General features: G+C 47.5%; 1 protein-coding gene across 28 annotated transcripts in view; it reads left to right on the top strand.

Annotated features, from left to right (window-relative positions):
* The window catches only part of ADD3 (adducin 3), a 191,167-nt gene that overhangs the window by 16,834 nt on the left and 160,043 nt on the right, over positions 1-14,290 (top strand). For 4 of the 28 annotated variants that reach the window (XM_065553564.1, XM_065553589.1, XM_008173495.4 and 1 more), the window contains exon 1: positions 3,314-3,611. The exons of 16 other annotated variants lie outside the window; for them this stretch is intronic. The gene's annotated coding sequence lies outside the window, so the exon portion shown is untranslated. Of the gene's footprint in view, positions 1-3,312; positions 3,612-14,290 lie in introns of those variants that run through there. 8 more of the 28 variants (XM_065553570.1, XM_065553569.1, XM_065553571.1 and 5 more) reach the window with 3 other exon arrangements.

Here is a 14,290-nt window from a genome sequence, read left to right as displayed (position 1 = left end):
GAGACAACTCCCCCTTGTCTGCCCTCAAAGCACTTTTTGCAGTGTTAATCAGCGTAAACTTTCATGCAACAAGGAATTTGGGAAGAGGGAGATTTTTTTTAGAGAGAGAAATATCCAGCTTTTTCTTCCGATCGCAGAGCCAAACATGGCAAGTCAACTCAAACGACATAATGCCATCATGTGGCTGGCAAAATCCCCATGTCCTAAAGCATCAAAAGGATGTGCTGATTTTTTTTTCAATTATCTGAAATAATCTGGGGGTGAAGGAGAGAATAAAGGGGAGTTGAGCTCTACACACCCAGATCTTTGGGTCAGCAATCGGAGGGGCGGGGGGGGGGAGGGAGAAAGAAAAACTGGGGGAAGATCGGTATGCCAGGACAAGCCTTATGCTTTACTCCACCCCCCAAAATACAAGAGGGTTGGGGGAGTTTGCACCATCCTGTGAGGGAGGATGGAGCGAGTACTGAGTGCTGGGGGAAGGAAGTGTGGGTGTGCCGGTGTCTGTGTGAGTGGTATCTGTGCATGCGGGAGATGGAAAGAGTTGTACATGGAGGAAATGGAGTGCAGTGTGTGCATGCTGGGTGTGAGCTGTGTGAGGAGGAATAAAATTGCGAGAAATGGATTGAATTTGGGGGAAGGCAGAAAGGTGCCTGGGGAAATCATTCAAATTGTGGGTAGAGGCTGGACGGTGCCGGGGTCAAATGGGTTGAATTTGGAGAGGGGAAATGAAGTTTGTATGGGGGAAATGAAATTAGATGGGGTGGAGGGATTGATTCAATATATGGGGATAGAGTGTGAATCGGAGAAATGGGAGAGAAATTAAGCGAATTGACGGCAGGGTGAAAGCTGGATTGAGGAACTGAGTTGTGTGTGGGGGAAATGGGGTAACAGTGGAGTTTTTAGGGGGCATGGAGTAAGCGGTAGGAATAAAATGGGTTGGGGTAATTGAAAGTGGTGTGCAATGAGGAGTAGGAATTAACTGGGTGGGGGTAGTTGCAGGGCCAGGGGGAATGGAGGGGTAGGAACTGACATAGGGGTAATGGGCAATGGATGCATAGGAATTAAGTGAGGGGTGTGGGTAATACAGGGGATGGAGGGGCAATAGAAGAGTAGGAATTAATTGGTGGTAGGGCAATGGAGAGGCAAGAATTAATTGGGGCATAGGGGCACTGCAGGGGTGGAGAGGGCCTGGAGGGGCAATGCAGGGGCTGGGGGGGCATGCAGGGGTGGAGCGGTTCAGGCACTGCAGGAGCTGGGGGGCAATGCAGGGGTGGAGGGGTTCAGGCAATGCAGGAGCTGGGGGCAGGAAGAGCAGTGTAGGTGGTGGAGGGATTGGGGCAATGCAGGTGCTGGGGGGGGGACTGGAGGAGCAATGCAGTGGTTGGACTTGGAGGGGTTGGGGCAATGCGGGGGCTGGAAGAGCAAAGCATGGGGTGGAGGGCCTGGAAGGGTGGGGCAATGGAGGAGTAGGAATTAACTGGATGATAGGGGCAATGCAGGGGCTGAGGAGGGGGTCTGGAGGAGCAATGTAGGGGGTGGAGGGATTAGGGCAGTGCTGGTGCTGGGGGATGGTCTGGAGGAGCAATGCAAGGAGTGAAGGGCCTGGGGGATGGTGGGGCAATAGAGGAGCAGGAATTAACTGGTGGTAAGGGCAATGCATGGGGCTGAAGGTGGTGGGGCAATGGAGAGGAAAGAATTAACTGTGGTGGAGGGGTTGGGGCAATGCACGGGGGCTGGAGGGGCAATGCAGGGGCTGGAGAGCCTGGTGGGGCGATGGAGGAGCAGGAATTAACTGGTGGTAAGGGCAATGCAGGGGCTGGAGAGTCTGATGGGGGGCGGTGGGGCGATGGAGGAGCAGGAATTAACTGGTGGTAAGGGCAATGCAGGGGCTGGAGAGCCTGGTGGGGCGATGGAGGAGTAGGAATTAACTGGATGATAGGGGCAATGCAGGGCCTGAGGGGGGGTCTGGAGGAGTAATGTAGGGGGTGGAGGGATTAGGGCAGTGCTGGTGCTGGGGGATGGTCTGGAGGAGCAATGCAAGGGGTGAAGGGCCTGGGGGATGGTGGGGCGATGGAGGAGCAGGAATTAACTGGTGGTAAGGGCAATGCAGGGGCTGGAGGTGGTGGGGCAATGGAGAGGTAAGAATTAACTGTGGTGGAGGGGTTGGGGCAATGCACGGGGGCTGGAGGGGCAATGCACGGGGGCTGGAGAGCCTGGTGGAGCAATGGAGGAGCAGGAATTAACTGGTGGTAAGGGCAATGCAGGGGCTGGAGAGCCTGGTGGAGCGATGGAGGAGTAGGAATTAACTGGATGATAGGGGCAATGCAGGGGCTGGGGGGGGGGGTCTGGAGGAGCAATGTAGGGGGTGGAGGGATTAGGGCAGTGCTGGTGCTGGGGGATGGTCTGGAGGAGCAATGCAAGGGGTGAAGGGCCTGGGGGATGGTGGGGCAATAGAGGAGCAGGAATTAACTTGTGGTAAGGGCAATGCAGGGGCTGGAGGTGGTGGGGCAATGGAGAGGTAAGAATTAACTGTGGTGGAGGGGTTGGGGCAATGCACGGGGGCTGGAGGGGCAATGCAGGGGCTGGAGAGCCTGGTGGAGCGATGGAGGAGCAGGAATTAACTGGTGGTAAGGGCAATGCAGGGGCTGGAGAGCCTGGTGGGGCGATGTAGGAGTAGGAATTAACTGGATGATAGGGGCAATGCAGGGGCTGGAGGGCCTGGTGGGGTGATGGAGGAGCAGGAATTAACTGGTGGTAAGGGCAATGCAGGGGCTGGAGGTGGTGGGGCAATGGAGAGGTAAGAATTAACTGCGGTGGAGGGGTTGGGGCAATGCAGGGGCTGGAGAGTCTGATGGGGGGCGGTGGGGCGATGGAGGAGCAGGAATTAACTGGTGGTAAGGGCAATGCAGGGGCTGAAGGTGGTGAGGCAATGGAGAGGTAAGAATTAACTGCGGTGGAGGGGTTGGGGCAATGCGGGGGGCTGGAAGGGCAATGCAGGGGCTGGGGGGCGCGAGGAGCAGTCGGGGATGGAGGAGCAGGATTAATGAGGGGCAGGGGTAATGCAGCTGGCTCAGGGGAGGACGTGCGGCCCCCAGGCAGCCGCTCGCCAGCCGGGGGTGGAGGGGCGAAGGCCCCAGCGATCTGCGCTGTGTGTATGTGTGGGGAAGGCTGTGAGAGGTCAAAATTAACGGGCTGGGTAGGGGCCAGCGAGGGGGGCGGGAAGAGGCGGGAGCGAGGGGCGGAGCAGCCCCGCCCCGCAGGCTCCGTCCTGGCAGAGCCCCGCCTCCCTGCTCCCCCGCCGCCGGCCGACAATAACAGACAGCCCCTGCGCCCCTCCCCCCCAGCTCGGCTCCTCAGCCCGGCCCGGGGCGCTGAGCCGGGAGAGATTCAAACTCGGCCGAACGTTGGCGGCGCCCGTTGCGGGGCGGGGCGGGCGCGAGCGAGCCAATGGGGGTGGGGCCGCTGCCAGATAGGGAGCCGCCAGCGCGGGCTGCGGGAGGCGGAGCCCAGGTGTCCCTTCCTGCCACATCCGGAGCTGAGCCGCCCCGCCCCCGAGGTGCGCTGTAGCCGAGCAGCGGCGGGGGACGCACAAAGGCGCGCTCGCTCCTGAGGTAAACAAACGTCTCTCTCCTGGTCCCGGTCCTGGGGGGCGATTCAACACCCGCTCCCGCCACTGGGCTAGCCGGCCGGGGCGCCATGTGACCCCCTCCTCCCGCGCATAGACTGTTATTTCCCTGGGGGATGCTCCCGCAGCTGGGGTCCGTGTGGGGCGCCGTTGGGAGGGCGTCACTGGGGTAGCAGCGGGGGTGAGGGCGGCTGCTGCTGCATCATTATCACCGCCCCGTGCTTATCCCTCCACCATCTGCGGGGGGCGTTCACATGGTTACACGCCCCACGTGGGAGGCGCTGTGCCCTGCTCTGTGGGGGGGTTGCCTGGGAAGCCTGTGGGGCTGGGGGGGAGCGTTTCAAGGGGGGCGCCTAGAGAGGCACTTCACATTGGTCTATCCCACCACGGGGGAGATGCTTCCCCCCCCCCCATTAGCTCTGTGGGGTGTTTACCTGGGAAGCCTGTGGGGAGCGTTTCAAGGAGGGCGCCTAGATTGGCACTTCACATTGGTCTATCCCACCACGGGGGAGATGCTTCCCCCCCATTAGCTCTGTGGGGTGTTTGCCTGGGAAGTCAGCAGGGCTGGGGTGAGGGTTTCATAGTGTGTACGGGTGGGGTTGTGAGTTACTGGGCATCGCATGTGGCGATCCCCTTAACGAGGGTGTGAGTCAAACTCTTCCTGTGGCTTTTCCATCATTCGGTCCTGGGAGCTGGTTACCCTAAAATCCAGCCGGGCTGTGTGTCCTGGGTGTGTTTTGTGTTGTGTTGGGGTGGATGCTTGGGTGAGAAGGATGTCTTTTGGAGGCGGGGAGAGGAGAGAAGTGGGGCTTTATGGCTCATCAAAATTTAGTTCAAAACATTGGCTCACAACCCCAGTTGGTTCAAAATTAATGTGAACGAGGATGGTTGGTTTGTGGGTATTCATCTTGGGGTGGGTGGAATTGTTTCTGGGGCTGTTGCAATTTGAATGAGGAAATCCTAAATAAAAAGGAGGTATCTAAATGTCTGAAATATACCAAACAAGCTTCTTTTGCGTTCCTTTATAAAATAATCTAAAGTCTGTTTCCCTCCTGTTTCTTCCCAATTGAGTGTTATGTCTGGATAGATCTTATGCAAGCATGTTGTGTGTACGTGTATATGTGCACCCTGCTGGGGCTGTTGGGCTATGTAAATAAGTGGACTGAAAGGATTACTTGATGCCAATAGTATTTAGGGGAAAAGAGCGTATCACTGTGAATTGGCTGATCTAGGTTCCCTTGTACCCTCTGTAATTGTAAAACCTTTGCTCGCTCTATTGCTTCCATTGAGGCACCTTGTAAGTATAAGAACCTAGTAATTGCCCATGGGCCATAGCCACCACTTTCACAGGTGTGAATGAATCATTTCCCACCCATATTCAGAAAAAGTGGTGGTATTCATGTGGTCCCTCCCCCATTCTTGTTAGGCTGAGTAATATGCTAGAGGTTGAAATGAAGTTGTTACTTTCATAGATATGAGTGTTACAGGGCTAATGTGGAACTTTCCCTCAGTGAGGGAGTTTTCCCAGACAGGAACTGCCGATAGAAGTGTCTTTCTCTCTTTACTGCAATGCTGATCTAAAAAAAAGTTGAGGATTTAGATAAAATATAATTTGTGTTTGGGAAAAATGCTATATCAATATGCTGAGAGGCTTTAAACTATAAAATATTATCTTGAAAATAACTATAATGATGGGTAACTTTGGAGAGCTTCTAGGTCTGTATCTAGGAGAAACTTTTCTAAACCTATGTGAGTAGTAGTTCTTATTACTTAAACTTAGCAACAACTTTTTCATTGGCATGGATACAGAGATCTTAAAAATTTTATTCTATTATATATAGGTTCTTATACTCATCACCATAGTATCTGAATGCCTTCCAGTAGTGCATTAAGTGTGACTAACATCTGTCATGTGTGGTTCATTTTCTCTCATCCCCTCCCCAGGGGGAGAACTGTGTGTGTAGAGCAGTGTTTTGGTAGGGTTTGGAGTCTCATTTATTTTTAAACAGAGAAGGAAAGATCAAAGTATGCCTGACATTTGGAGTGCAAGGTCATGAGGTTTATGATGGTCCTTGGTTCCTGTAGGGGTTTGTTCCACAGTCTCAGCTTGGACCCCAAGAAAGCTCTGGCTCCTCCAGGCCAGAAGTTTCACTGTGCCTGAGGAGTGGATATGTCAGCCATGGTCTTCATTGCAGAGCTCTAGGCAATCTTTTAAATATATTGGGACCACCAGCCCATTGAGTACCTTTGAATATAAGTACAGAGACTTGAACTTGACCAGAGATTCTATGGGAAGCTACTCTAGAGCACTCCTAAAGTAGGAACTGAATTGGCCAGCTATGGGTGTGTATCTTCAACCAAAGGAGACTGAATAGTTTACAATTATGGTGCAAAATGCTTTCCTCTGCCTACTATTTCATGTTGTCATACTCAGCTCTAGCTTCTACCAGCTCTTTCTTCATCTGTGATCTGATCTTGTCCAAGCACTGAACTATCTTGGTGGTAGTGCTACAGTTGTGTGGGGGTGAAAGAAAGGTAGAGCTGTGTGTAATCCACTTAGTGCCGGTACCGTAGTTTATGGCATTTTACCTGTTCTCCTAGTGGCTGGAGATAAATGTTGAATAGGACTGGAGAGAGAATTGATCCGTGTGGGACTTGACAAGTGAAGGGTCTAGTGGCAGAGGCATAGTGACCCATTATGATTCTTGGATTTAAATTATTTTAGTGTATTCTGCTGGACCTCTGCCACCTCTCTTAAGTAGAACAGAAGTTTCTTATGGTCAACAGTGTTGAGTGCTATAGAAAGGTCCAGGAGGACGAAAATGGATGGCTGCCCATCATCCGTTAACAGCAGGAGATCATCCTTCAGTGCCACTAAAGCTGTTTCTCTCCCATGTCCTAGCCTGAATCCAGATTTGTGCCAGTTCTAGGATATTGACTTCAACTAACTGAGCTTGTAGTTGGCCTTTGGCTTGGTCCTCTGAGCTTGCTCAGAAATTAGTTTGATCCCGGGCAGTAGCTAGCTAGAACTGATGTGTCCGTGTGGGTTTCTTCAGTGTCTGTCATGCTATTGCATGTTTGAAGGAGGAAGGGAAGATTGTTTCCCTAAATGAGGCATTGGCTATTTCAGCCACAAGTGCCGTTGATTGCTCATGACTTTCACCTTTTAGGGTATTCTCAGGTCTTGGGTTGAGACTCCTTTAGTGTGTCCAGTATTTCACGAGGAATATGAGAATGCAGACAAGTTGGTTGCTGGCTAGTAGGCGGAGTGGAGCCATGCTGTTTGAAAAGCCTTCCTGTGTGTGTGATCTGTTCAGTGAAGTAGCATGATAGATTCTGTTGTGGGCTGTAGGCACTCAGGTTTCGTGAACCGGTTTATCATCCTAGGATAGCTCCTTAGGTGGGATTTGGCAGCTTCAGTGGAGTGATAGGAAGGTTATGTTGGCTGCTGTAATACAGCCTCAGCATAGGCTTCGAGAAATGTATATTTCAACCTGCTTCAGCCTTTGATTTCAGTCCTTGAGTTTCTGACCCTCTCTCTTCACCTGGTGCAGGGTGTCAGAAAACCAAGGAGATCTATGTGGGAAATGGTGAGGGAGGGGCTGTTTTGGGGGGCCAGTGTATTGATGGTTGAGGCTAGTGTAAGTGACAAATGATTCACTAGATCCTTGATTCTTTGTCCTATAGGGAGCGTTCTTCCTGTCCTTTAGCATGCTTTGGAATTTGATGAGTGGCTAAGAGCCTTCATGGTCTAATCCGAGTCATTGGTCTTGTTGCCTGTTTGCTCAGAGAGCTCTGACTACTGTTTTTAATGAGGTGAGTCCAAGACAGCGTGCACTGTTGACATTTAATCCAAAACCCAAGTCCAGACTGTACTGGCTGTGTTGGCTGGAGCAGAGGTAACCCATGAAAGTTATAGGGAGGCAGCTGAGTCAGTGAGTTGTTGGGTTTTTGCATCTGCAGTATTGGTGTGAACGTTGAAATCTCCTAGGATGACAAGCCTGGGATATTACCTTGTCAGTTATGGACATGAATCAGGGAGCCCCTTTGTGAACACTTTAGTCTTTTTGTGCTCATTTACAGAACACCAATCTTAGCTATGGTTCTATTTCTGTTGTTAAATGGATACATTTGAATGAACTTGTCTTACCTGAGGCACCTCTTTTGGATGTTTGAAGAGAAGATGAATGCAGTGATTCTTGTCTTTTCTGAGTCAGTGATAGGCTGAGCAGCCCAATACTATTCAATAGTCATGAACTAGCACAATGATTCTTGCCTTGAATTGCAAATGATGCAGGGGAAACTTTTTTAACTCCAGATGTAGTCACTGATTTAAAAAAAAAAATTCATTAGTGGATTTTTCCCCCCCTAAAAGCTTTTTAAACAAAATGAAATTTTATATCTTAACCTACCCAGCCGTGACACATTTACATTGAATACAGCCTTTAAATGTACATGTGACTCACCTGCTGGTGCACCCTCTGTTGGTTAGGCAAGGTGTAGAATGCTCTCCTCCTTTAGCACACCCTGCTGACAGCCCTTCTAGTGGTCTGCTGCTTCTTGCAAGTTGGCCTTCTCTCTGGATGTCAGAGTTCCATCCCTCCTAGCATACCAATAGTCTGACAAATAGTAGTCTGTCAGCTTCACATTGGCCCTTCAGTCTGAGTCCGGGCTCACTAGTCCTTACCTCCATGGTACCGGGGTGGGGGTGGTTTTTGCTAAACCTTTCTTGGTAGGGGAACCCAGGGCTTCCCTCTCGACTGCCTATCCGAGGTTCCCTGGACAAGAAGACAGCGAAGGCCTGACTACACCAACCCCATCTGCCTCCCTGGACTACTTTCTACCTTGTTTTTTCTTGGATTTTTGCCTTAGCCTGTTTGTGGGCTCCCTGTATGCTCTCTGTACGCCTCTTCCAGAGCATCTTAGCATTTTCTGCTATCCAGCTGGTTCTGCTGGAGGGCTGTTTTCTCCACTCCTCTCACAAGACAGCCCCTACTCAGCAGGAGTCTTCTGCTCCCTGTATGTCCTTCCACCAGTGTAAAGAATCGTGAGGGTAACTGAGTGAGGCTGATTGTGGCCACAGGCTCCCATTAACCTCTTCAGGCCTAGTGTGAGGTTGGTACACCCCATCACAAAACTAAACAGTTTTGTGTAGCAGGAAATGATAGGTTAAGATTGTGCGTTATATCCCAAGGTACACTACAAATTACAGATATACAGGAATCTTTTCAGATACCAATGAAATATAACCACTTCTGGAGGAAAATACTGCAGCTATTTAACATTTTCCAACACCACTACATAACAGCATAGAGCAGAAAATTGAGAAATCTATCCATTTGAAGTTACAAAGGAAATTAGGGTCCCACTCCTACAAACTGACCAAGTGGCCAGACTTGAGACTATCACAGAGCTTTTCTGCTGCACCATGGGTTTTCCTTGCATTACGTTTTGTAATGCCAGTTGCCTTATAAACAAAATAATGTGTTTGCTGTATCATTTGGCACAAAGTAATGAATAAAAGCTATACCATGACTCCTAGGGAATGAAAATTTATTACTTGAACCATTAATGTGCTTAGATTAACCACTGTGGCATATGGTCTTGGTTGTGTATCTACTTCATACAGTAACTTTCAGATAAATGGAATGTAGAGGAAATGCTTCCATTTTTCCTCCCCCCAAAAATTGCAGATGCACCAGTATTGTATGTTATCTAACCTCTAATGAAAGTTTAAAGTGTTGTTTCTTTTAAAATGTGTCTCTAAATATCTTACTCATGTGTTTTTTATGGACAGTTTGTGGCTTGGATTACTAGTTAAGTGTGAAAAGATTAATAAACAGGAAAATGCTTAGAAGCTAATGGCTTTTCCCCCCCCTATTTAAAAACATTAACTCTTATTCTTGTACTAACTTCTCAGTTTATACCTGAAAGCTTCAACCTGTTTGGGTATCAGGGTTGGATTTCCCCCTCCTCCTCCTCACACCTTCACAATTCAGTATCTTCCACTTAATCAGAATAGCTGTTTTATCAAGACATTGTCCTTGGAATTTATTTAAACTAATAACGAATGGTAATGACTGCTGCTTAATTGGGATGGTATTAACATAAATGCTGCTTATTGGAGACATAATCAGCTGTTATTAAGTGATGATGGTTAAACACATTACAGAGGTCTCGTTCTCCACCTTGGTCTCCTAAAGGCCTTTTCTTCACTAGGAACAAAGCTAACAAGGGGGAGTAAGAACATACTCATCATGTGGTAGCTAACTTTGAAAACAAGTTGGGTTATGGCCTTAATATGTGTCAGCAAGTTAAGGTAAAGACTAGTGGGGGAGCCTGGGGTTTACCTCAACCTTCCAACTCATGTGAAAGCTATAACTTGCCTTGTCTCCACTAGGATTTTACCATGTTAGCCACACCGCCTTCCTAGTGAAGGTAAGGACTTGTAGCCTGCTCCCGTTGAAATGAATGGGATTCTTGTGGCTTACTTGGGTGAGTGCAGGATTGTCAAAATAATGATTCAAATGAAGAAGAAATCAAGATGAAATTCAGAGGGTCAAAAATTTCCTCCCATTTTGTTTCACTTTGATTCTCAATATCCTGCCCTGAGCATAGAGGGTGTCCAGTTTTAATAGTGGAAAGCAGTTTTAAACTGTCTGTTGTACTGGCTCAAATAAGAGGATTCTATTGAATCACTTCTAAGGTTTGCTTTAGTTTTGTCTTTCTATTTCATGGAAAAGTACATTTTAACTCTAATCAGTCAAATGTAAAGGCAATATAGACCGTGTGCATAGTGATGCATATTATTATTTATTACATACTCTTTGTGATATAGGTCAGCAGCCAACCAGGTCTGGGACCCATTGTGCTAAATGCTGTACAGATTTATGGTAAATGACTGTCCCTGCCCCCAAAGAGTTTACAATCTAAATGTGGTTGCATGTGTATTTTCCTTATAAATGGTACGGTCACTGCCTTATAACCCTCAAAGTTGTACTCTTTTGGTTCAAATTTGGTATGCTTGCTCTTTAGCAGGAAGGGGTTTCTTTTAAGTTTAATGAAAAACAGTCAAGCCCTTTTTCAATATAAGGTAGTCCAGAAAATGCTTATTTTCTTTGCAGAAAAATACTTTTGAATTTAACAGCCCTACCATATCAGTGAAAGTTCATAAACGTGACATTTGGTAGTGATATAATCCCTAGGATGTAGATTTGCCTTTTGTTGGTCTGGGGATGATTTTGCCAGATTATAAAGGCATATAAATGTTACTTCATGTATATTCATTGTTACTCTTAATATTTGACATAATTCAGTCTCCCAAAGTTTCTTGGCAGTGTGTATACATATGTATATTAATGCACAAAATATGATGTGTAATTTTTTTTAAATATATGGAGATATCCTATCTCCTAGAACTGGAAGGGACCCTGAAAGGTCATCGAGTCCAGTCCTCTGCCTTCACTAGCAGGACCAAGTACTGATTTTTGCCCCAGATCCCTAAGTGGCCCCTTCAAGGATTGAACTCACAACCCTGGGTTTAGCAGGCCAATGCTCAAATCACTGAGCTATCCCTCACCCCCAAGTGTAAGGTTGCTCTAAGCCAGTGGTTCCCAAACTTTAACAGCCCGTGAACCCCTTTCACTAAATTGTGAAATCTCGTGAACCCCTTCCTAAAAATGAATATTTTCAGGGATTTAAGTTTAAATTTCTTCAGTGTGATGGATGCCCACAGCTGCCTGGCCCCGCTCTTCCTGGGGCTCGGGCTGGGGTTCGGGGTGCCAGCTCCCCCGCTGACCACCAGGACTCGGGCTGCCAGCCCCAACTGCCTGGCCCCGCTCTCCCTGGGGCTCGGGCTGCCAGCCCTGGGTGGGGAGCGCTGTGGTTTGGGCTGCCGGCTCCCCTGCTGAGCACCGGGACTCGGGCTGCCAGCCCCAACTGCCTGGCCCCGCTCTCCCTGGGGCTCGGGGTGTCTGCCCTGCAACTAGGTCCCACCTGCTGTCTCCAATGCCCGGGGTCCTCTGTCCACCTTTAGTGAAATTTTTCTGGTGAACCCCCTGTAATGTTCTGTGAACCCCAGTTTGGGAACCACTGCTCTAGGCATAACATGCCTAACACACAACCACCAAAGCAAAGAAATAATAAAAAGTTTTAAGGCATCTAACATGACATAATTTACTCCTTCAGCCAGACTCTCACTTTAACACTAGAATAACCATCATGCAACATCAACAATAAACTGCAGTTGTAACTCTGTTATAGTAGGGATGCCAGCCTTTCAGCATCCTGTATCCCAAACTGCCTACCACCATAAACAGCCAGATTTCTCTAAGCCTTCTCCCCTGTTGTGCACTCTTCTGGAAAATCACACTTACACATCTTTTGGGAGGGGATGGAAAGCTGGCATTTTTACTCGGCCAGAGTTCAGGTATGTTCTAGTGGTGACTGCTCTCGTGGAGCTCCTGGTCTCTGACAAACCAACCGTTATTTCAGAGGAGACCATGGTCACTTTGAAACTGTTCAGTGGGCTCAGGAGCCAGCAGAGGATCTTGGTGAAGTTGTTTAACCCATTTAGTAGCACATCTTCTAATTCAGTTGAATGGTTTCCCGTAGATCCTGGTCTTCAGCAAAACAGCTGCTGTGTTGAAGAAGGTCTCCTGGACTGAAACTATTCAAATGGTTCAGGAGCACTACTGAACTCGCTGACCAGTTTCACTGGGCTCCTAGACAATGATGAGCCAACGGCAGCTGCTTCATAGAAGATCTAGGTTGTCGTAAATCATAATCTCCCTCAGCTAAGCGTGACACAAACCAAGTTGTGATGTAAAAACCTAATTATTTTGTTAATTTATTACATTACCCCAGAGAATCACCAAATTCTCACAATGTACATTTTTTTAACGCTTTACAGTTTGCGATTTTTTTAAATTAGTGGGGTTCAAAAATGTTGAGACTCAGTATGTGAGGCCAGTTTTTAATTGACTAGAATGCAAACTAATTAACCAATTTAAAAAAAAAATGAGAAAATGCAAGCTTTACTCAGAGATAGTGGTGGAAATTGGGGGGCAGATATTCTGGGTTTTTTTTTTCTCTCATACAAAGATCTTGAACTTCTGCTTTAAATGCAAAACTGAACATAAGTTTAAATAAGGTGATGTGTTGGTACTGTCATAACAGGAAAAAAATTCTGTTGAATAGATGATGTTTTGGTATAACGAGGTCTTTGATGGTTCTTCACACAGGGAGGACCTGACCGTGTCCAGTTATCTACAGTGGGTGATCCTAGCATAAGCCCAATTTACCAAAAGGGGGCGGAGGCATGGGTGGCTCTGCCCTTGGTGGGCCTTCTTAAGCTTCTCCAGATAGGTGATCGAAATGAAAGTTACAAACACTAATGTATTCAGGGATACTCCCTCCCTGTGGCTCCAGCAAAGAGGGGGGACAGTGAGTCTACACTGCTGCCTACGATTCAGCTACAGCAAGGGGGGAGATGGGGCAGGTTGTGGAAGTTGCTCTGGGTCTCTGAGTCAGGGTCAGTGTCCATCTTATCCTGGTAGTCTGTTGTATTGTCCTCAGGGTCTGGCTGAAGATCTCGTGGGTAGGAGTTCGCTCCACAGCTTCAGGAGTCTCTCCTGCGGTCTGCTGCTTAAGACAGTTTTGCTCTCTTTCCCCCGACTACTGCTTCCTCCCATTTAAAGGCCTCCTCCCTATCATACAAGATTGACAGGGCCAGGAGGCAGGGTGAGCTCTACCACCAGGGCCTCTCTGGCACCTTTTGTGTCCAGTGGGATCTATATACCCCGTCACACTTGGGATTCTGTTGGATGCACATGTGTTAATAAAGTAGACTGAAATTTCAGGTTTAATGGGTATTATAGTGGTGCCCAGAGGGTCCAGTCAAGATTGAAGGCTCCATTGTGTTAGGTGCTATACAAACACATACTAAAAGATAGTTGTGGTCCCCAAAGAGCTTACAATCAATCAAAACCATGCTGCACAGTTCTAGAAGCAGATGTGATTCTTTGGGATTTCATATAGCAAGAATCCTCAAATGCATCTTTTGACTTGAGTATATACACACATAGAGACAATGTTCTTCTAGTGATTTAAAATCTGTTATTTTCCTAAATCCTGCAGGATGCAATTGAAAGTTCACTGTCTACAATATTTGCCCATCTAACTGCAGAAGATACGCTCTCCAAAGGTGATTCTAAAATAAAATTATCATGCAGCAATTCATACTGTCTTCTATTCTCCATTATGTAATCTCTGCCCCCATCAAAAATTTAAAATGATTTTTAGGGTATGAAAGAGTGTATCTTTTGCATTTGATGGGTATTATGGTGAATACAAGTTAGAATTCTTACTAGCCTGCTGATGGTATGGATTTAATATTTAAAATTTGTTGTTAGTCTTTTATACTTGATGCATGGCTGGCTTGGCCTTCAAAGAAGGTATTCATATTCTATGTTAAATATCTTTAAAAGACTGAGAGCGCACACTTAAAATGCTTTGCAGATCTCTCCAACTAAGCACATATTTGGAACAAAGAAAATTCAGTTTGTAAGACTGAAGACCAAATGTGCAAAGTACATCATTCTAGTAAAATTTTCATTATTTTTTATAATAAAAACGGATAGTTAACTCGAGCAACTGATTACAAAA

Source organism: Chrysemys picta, chromosome 7 (genome assembly GCF_011386835.1).
Source record: "Chrysemys picta bellii isolate R12L10 chromosome 7, ASM1138683v2, whole genome shotgun sequence".
In the NCBI taxonomy this organism is placed as follows: Eukaryota; Metazoa; Chordata; order Testudines; family Emydidae; genus Chrysemys; species Chrysemys picta.
The sequence above is the reverse complement of the archived record's forward strand: the minus strand, read 5'-3'. Positions and strand labels throughout refer to the sequence as shown.